The sequence below is a fragment of the Salvelinus fontinalis genome, chromosome 23 (assembly GCF_029448725.1).
Source record: "Salvelinus fontinalis isolate EN_2023a chromosome 23, ASM2944872v1, whole genome shotgun sequence".
NCBI lineage: Eukaryota > Metazoa > Chordata > Actinopteri > Salmoniformes > Salmonidae > Salvelinus > Salvelinus fontinalis.
This window is the reverse complement of record NC_074687.1, coordinates 22,042,744-22,051,099: the sequence shown is the minus strand read 5'-3', so window position 1 is coordinate 22,051,099 and position 8,356 is coordinate 22,042,744. Positions and strand designations below refer to the sequence as shown.

At 36.3% G+C, this 8,356-nt stretch overlaps 1 protein-coding gene across 1 annotated transcript in view; it reads left to right on the top strand.

Annotated features, from left to right (window-relative positions):
• The first annotated feature begins 260 nt into the window (after window positions 1-260).
• LOC129821028 (nectin-3-like) overlaps window positions 261-8,356 on the top strand; it is a 119,320-nt gene continuing 111,224 nt past the window's right edge. The window contains exon 1 of the mRNA XM_055878239.1: window positions 261-1,135. The gene's annotated coding sequence lies outside the window, so the exon portion shown is untranslated. The remainder of the gene's footprint in view (window positions 1,136-8,356) is intronic.

Here is an 8,356-nt window from a genome sequence, read left to right as displayed (position 1 = left end):
CCTATAATCAGCACAGTTTTCAGCTGTGCTAACATAATTGCAAAAGGGTTTTCTAATGATCAATTAGCCTTTTAAAATGATAAACTTGGATTAACTAACACAACGTGCCATTGGAACACAGGAGTGATGGTTGCTGATAATGGGCCTCTGTACGCCTATGGAGATATTCCATAAAATAAACTGCTGTTTCCAGCTACAATAGTAATTTACAACATTAACAATGTCTATCTACACTGTATTTCTGATCAATTTGAGGTTATTTTAATGGACAAAAAATTGCTTTTCTTTCAAAGACAAGGACATTTCTAAGTGACCCCAAACTTTTGAACAGTAGTGTATATTATAAAACATATATTATTTGAGCTATTGTCTATTCATGAGGTATAGTCACGTGAAAAAGTAAGTACAACCCCTGGAAAGTTGTAATTTGTTTACATATTTGGACAGATGGATATGTAATCTTCACTTCAACACTATTGACAGATAAAGGTAACCTAATTGAACAAATGACACTGAAAGATTATACTTTACAATCATTTATTCATCAAATATCAACAGAAATGCAATTCCCTAGTGCAGAAAAAATATGTACACCCCTAGCTTCAATAGCTTGTGTTTCCCTCTTTGGCTGAAATAACTTCATGTAGACGTTTCTTGTAACTGTCTATCAGTCTCTTACATAGACTGGGGGGAGATGTTTGCCCACTCTTCTTTACAGTACTGCTTCAACTCTGTCATGTTCGAGGGCTTTCTTGCATGCACGGCATTCTTCAAGTCCCCCCATACCATTTCGATAGGATTGAGATCTGGGTTTTCACTTGGTCATTCCATAACCCTCCATTTCTTCTTTAGCCATTCTGTTGTAGCTTTGCTTTTATGTTTTGGATCATTGTCATGTTGCAAGATCCATGTTCGGTTCAGCTTCAGCTTTTTGACAGATGGCGTCACATTCTCCTCAAGAATTATCTGGTACAATAGAGAATTCATGGTTGACTCAAGTTGGCCAGGCCCTGAGGCAGCAAAGCAGCCCCAAAAAGCCGAGTCCTATATTGAATGAGTGTTTTCCAACAGTAGCACAAACGGCAACAAACAAATGTCTCGGCTATTTCAGCAGGGGAACTTCCATTCATCAAAGGTTAGTGGTCTATTAAATTTAAAGATGCAAATGTTTTGTTCCATTATTACTGACCAATATAAGCCTGGTTGTTTATTTTTGTGAAAAACTTTTGGCTACATTGCAAGATGTGCATAGTCTCCATCAAAGAGTGATGATTGCAGACCATTGCTCGAATAAATTGCGTTTCATTCAAAATGATTTCCCATATAGCTTAGCCTACATAACCGTCTTACATAAACATCAATAGGTCCTCATTACAAAACACTGTAAATATATTCTACTACCACTGTCCTACACTATAAACATCCACTGTAAATATATTCTACTACCACTGTCCTACACTATAAACATCCACTGTAAGTATATTCTACTACCACTGTCCTACACTATAGACATCCACTGTAAATATATTCTACTACCACTGTCCTACACTATAAACATCCACTGTAAGTATATTCTACTACCACTGTCCTACACTATAAACATCCACTGTAAGTATATTCTACTACCACTGGCCTAGACCATAGACATCCACTGTAAGTATATTCTACTACCACTGTCCTACATTATAGACATCCACTGTAAGTATATTCTACTACCACTGGCCTACATTATAGACATCCACTGTAAGTATATTGTACTACCACTGTCCTACATTATAGACATCCACTGTAAGTATATTCTACTACCACTGTCCTACACTATAAACATCCACTGTAAGTATATTCTACTACCACTGGCCTACATTATAGACATCCACTGTAAGTATATTCTACTACCACTGGCCTACATTATAGACATCCACTGTAAGTATATTCTACTACCACTGTCCTACACTATAAACATCCACTGTAAGTATATTCTACTACCACTGGCCTACATTATAGACATCCACTGTAAGTATATTCTACTACCACTGGCCTACATTATAGACATCCACTGTAAGTATATTGTACTACCACTGTCCTACATTATAGACATCCACTGTAAGTATATTCTACTACCACTGTCCTACACTATAAACATCCACTGTAAGTATATTCTACTACCACTGTCCTACACTATAGACATCCACTGTAAGTATATTCTACTACCACTGTCCTACATTATAGACATCCACTGTAAGTATATTGTACTACCACTGTCCTACATTATAGACATCCACTGTAAGTATATTCTACTACCACTGTCCTACACTATAAACATCCACTGTAAATATATTGTACTACCACTGTCCTACACTATAGACATCCACTGTAAGTATTTTCTACTACCACTGTCCTACACTATAAACATCCACTGTAAGTATATTCTACTACCACTGTCCTACACTATAAACATCCACTGTAAGTATATTCTACTACCACTGTCCTACACTATAGACATCCACTGTAAGTATATTCTACTACCACTGTCCTACACTATAAACATCCACTGTAAGTATATTCTACTACAACTGTCCTACACTATAAAAATGCACTGTAAGTATATTCTACTACCACTGTCCTACACTATAAACATCCACTGTAAGTATATTCTACTACCACTGTCCTACACTATAAACATCCACTGTAAATATATTCTACTACCACTGTCCTACACTATAAACATCCACTGTAAGTATATTCTACTACCACTGTCCTACATTATAGACATCCACTGTAAGTATATTCTACTACCACTGTCCTACACTTTAGACATCCACTGTAAGTATATTCTACTACCACTGTCCTACATTATAGACATCAGCTGTAAGTATATTCTACTACCACTTTCCTACACTATAGACATCCACTGTAAGTATATTCTACCACCACTGTCCTACACTATAAACATCCACTGTAAGTATATTCTACTACCACTGTCCTACATTATAGACATCCACTGTAAGTATATTCTACTACCACTGTCCTACATTATAGACATCCACTGCAAGTATATTCTACTACCACTGTCCTACACTATAGACATCCACTGTAAGTATATTCTACTACCACTGTCCTACATTATAGACATCCACTGTAAGTGTATTCTACTACCACTTTCCTACACTATAGACATCCACTGTAAGTATATTCTACCACCACTGTCCTACACTATAAACATCCACTGTAAGTATATTCTACTACCACTGTCCTACATTATAGACATCCACTGTAAGTATATTCTACTACCACTGTCCTACATTATAGACATCCACTGTAAGTATATTCTACTACCACTGTCCTACACTATAGACATCCACTGTAAGTATATTCTACTACCACTGTCCTACATTATAGACATCCACTGTAAGTATATTCTACTACCACTGTCCTACATTATAGACATCCACTGTAAGTATATTCTACTACCACTGTCCTACACTATAAAAATCCACTGTAAGTATATTCTACTACCACTGTCCTACACTATAAACATCCACTGTAAGTCTATTCTACTACCACTGTCCTACACTATAAAAATCCACTGTAAGTATATTCTACTACCACTGTCCTACACTATAAACATCCACTGTAAGTATATTCTACTACAACTGTCCTACACTATAGACATCCACTGTAAGTATATTCTACTACCACTGTCCTACATTATAGACATCCACTGTAAGTATATTCTACTACCACTGTCCTACATTATAGACATCCACTGCAAGTATATTCTACTACCACTGTCCTACACTATAGACATCCACTGTAAGTATATTCTACTACCACTGTCCTACACTATAGACATCCACTGTAAGTACATTCTACTACCACTGTCCTACATTATAGACATCCACTGTAAGTGTATTCTACTACCACTGTCCTACACTATGAACATCCACTGTAAGTATATTCTACTACCACTGTCCTACACTATAAACATCCACTGTAAATATATTCTACTACCACTGTCCTACACTATAAACATCCACTGTAAGTATATTCTACTACCACTGTCCTACACTATAAACATCCACTGTAAGTATATTCTACTACCACTGTCCTACACTATAAACATCCACTGTAAATATATTCTACTACCACTGTCCTACACTATAAACATCCACTGTAAATATATTCTACTACCACTGTCCTACACTATAGACATCCACTGTAAGTATATTCTACTACCACTGTCCTACACTATAAACATCCACTGTAAGTATATTCTACTACAACTGTCCTACACTATAAAAATGCACTGTAAGTATATTCTACTACCACTGTCCTACACTATAAACATCCACTGTAAGTATATTCTACTACCACTGTCCTACACTATAAACATCCACTGTAAGTATATTCTACTACCACTGTCCTACACTATAAACATCCACTGTAAATATATTCTACTACCACTGTCCTACACTATAAACATCCACTGTAAGTATATTCTACTACCACTGTCCTACATTATAGACATCCACTGTAAGTATATTCTACTACCACTGTCCTACACTTTAGACATCCACTGTAAGTATATTCTACTACCACTGTCCTACATTATAGACATCAGCTGTAAGTATATTCTACTACCACTTTCCTACACTATAGACATCCACTGTAAGTATATTCTACCACCACTGTCCTACACTATAAACATCCACTGTAAGTATATTCTACTACCACTGTCCTACATTATAGACATCCACTGTAAGTATATTCTACTACCACTGTCCTACATTATAGACATCCACTGCAAGTATATTCTACTACCACTGTCCTACACTATAGACATCCACTGTAAGTATATTCTACTACCACTGTCCTACATTATAGACATCCACTGTAAGTGTATTCTACTACCACTTTCCTACACTATAGACATCCACTGTAAGTATATTCTACCACCACTGTCCTACACTATAAACATCCACTGTAAGTATATTCTACTACCACTGTCCTACACTATAAACATCCACTGTAAGTATATTCTACTACCACTGTCCTACACTATAAACATCCACTGTAAGTATATTCTACTACCACTGTCCTACACTATAAACATCCACTGTAAATATATTCTACTACCACTGTCCTACACTATAAACATCCACTGTAAGTATATTCTACTACCACTGTCCTACATTATAGACATCCACTGTAAGTATATTCTACTACCACTGTCCTACACTTTAGACATCCACTGTAAGTATATTCTACTACCACTGTCCTACATTATAGACATCAGCTGTAAGTATATTCTACTACCACTTTCCTACACTATAGACATCCACTGTAAGTATATTCTACCACCACTGTCCTACACTATAAACATCCACTGTAAGTATATTCTACTACCACTGTCCTACACTATAGACATCCACTGTAAGTATATTCTACTACCACTGTCCTACATTATAGACATCCACTGTAAGTGTATTCTACTACCACTGTCCTACACTATAGACATCCACTGTAAGTATATTCTACTACCACTGTCCTACACTATAGACATCCACTGTAAGTATATTCTACTACCACTGTCCTACATTTTAGACATCCACTGTAAGTATATTCTACTACCACTGTCCTACATTATAGACATCCACTGTAAGTATATTCTACTACCACTGTCCTACACTATAAAAATCCACTGTAAGTATATTCTACTACCACTGTCCTACACTATAAACATCCACTGTAAGTATATTCTACTACCACTGTCCTACATTATAGACATCCACTGTAAGTATATTCTACTACCACTGTCCTACACTATAAACATCCACTGTAAGTCTATTCTACTACCACTGTCCTACACTATAAAAATCCACTGTAAGTATATTCTACTACCACTGTCCTACACTATAAACATCCACTGTAAGTATATTCTACTACAACTGTCCTACATTATTGACATCCACTGTAAGTATATTCTACTACCACTGTCCTACATTATAGACATCCACTGTAAGTATATTCTACTACCACTGTCCTACATTATAGACATCCACTGCAAGTATATTCTACTACCACTGTCCTACACTATAGACATCCACTGTAAGTATATTCTACTACCACTGTCCTACACTATAGACATCCACTGTAAGTACATTCTACTACCACTGTCCTACATTATAGACATCCACTGTAAGTGTATTCTACTACCACTGTCCTACACTATAGACATCCACTGTAAGTATATTCTACTACCACTGTCCTACATTATAGACATCCACTGTAAGTATATTCTACTACCACTGTCCTACACTATAAACATCCACTGTAAGTATATTCTACTACCACTGTCCTACACTATAAACATCCACTGTAAGTATATTCTACTACCACTGTCCTACACTATAAAAATCCACTGTAAGTATATTCTACTACCACTGTCCTACACTATAAACATCCACTGTAAGTATATTCTACTACCACTGTCCTACACTATAGACATCCACTGTAAGTATATTCTACTACCACTGTCCTACATTATAGACATCCACTGTAAGTATATTCTACTACCACTGTCCTACATTATAGACATCCACTGTAAGTATATTCTACTACCACTGTCCTACATTATAGACATCCACTGCAAGTATATTCTACTACCACTGTCCTACACTATAGACATCCACTGTAAGTATATTCTACTACCACTGTCCTACACTATAGACATCCACTGTAAGTACATTCTACTACCACTGTCCTACATTATAGACATCCACTGTAAGTGTATTCTACTACCACTGTCCTACACTATAGACATCCACTGTAAGTATATTCTACTACCACTGTCCTACACTATAGACATCCACTGTAAGTATATTCTACTACCACTGTCCTACATTATAGACATCCACTGTAAGTATATTCTACTACCACTGTCCTACATTATAGACATCCACTGTAAGTATATTCTACTACCACTGTCCTACACTATAAAAATCCACTGTAAGTATATTCTACTACCACTGTCCTACACTATAAACATCCACTGTAAGTATATTCTACTACCACTGTCCTACATTATAGACATCCACTGTAAGTATATTCTACTACCACTGTCCTACACTATAAACATCCACTGTAAGTCTATTCTACTACCACTGTCATACACTATAGACATCCACTGTAAGTATATTCTACTACCACTGTCCTACACTATAAACATCCACTGTAAGTATATTCTACTACAACTGTCCTACATTATTGACATCCACTGTAAGTATATTCTACTACCACTGTCCTACATTATAGACATCCACTGTAAGTATATTCTACTACCACTGTCCTACATTATAGACATCCACTGCAAGTATATTCTACTACCACTGTCCTACACTATAGACATCCACTGTAAGTATATTCTACTACCACTGTCCTACTTTATAGACATCCACTGTAAGTATATTCTACCACCACTGTCCTACACTATAAAAATCCACTGTAAGTATATTCTACTACCACTGTCCTACACTATAAACATCCACTGTAAGTATATTCTACCACCACTGTCCTACACTATAAACATCCACTGTAAGTATATTCTACTACCACTGTCCTACATTATAGACATCCATTGTAAGTATATTCTACTACCACTGTCCTACAGCATAAGCATCCACTGTAAATATATTCTACTACCACTGTCCTACACTATAAACATCCACTGTAAATATATTCTACTACCACTGGCCTACATTATAGACATCCACTGTAAGTGTATTCTACCACCACTGTCCTACATTATAGACATCCACTGTAAGTATATTCTACTACCACTGTCCTACACTATAAACATCCACTGTAAGTATTTTCTACTACCACTGTCCTACACTATAAACATCCACTGTAAGTATATTCTACTACCACTGTCCTACATTATAGACATCCACTGTAAGTATATTCTACTACCACTGTCCTACACTATAAACATCCACTGTAAGTATATTCTACTACCACTGTCCTACACTATAAAAATCCACTGTAAGTATATTCTACTACCACTGTCCTACACTATAAAAATCCACTGTAAGTATATTCTACTACCACTGTCCTACACTATAAACATCCACTGTAAGTATATTTTACTACCACTGGCCTAGACCATAGACATCCACTGTAAGTATATTCTACTACCACTGGCCTACATTATAGACATCCACTGTAAGTATATTCTACTACCACTGTCCTACATTATAGACATCCACTGTAAGTATATTCTACTACCACTGTCCTACATTATAGACATCCACTGTAAGTGTATTCTACTACCACTGTCCTACACTATAGACATCCA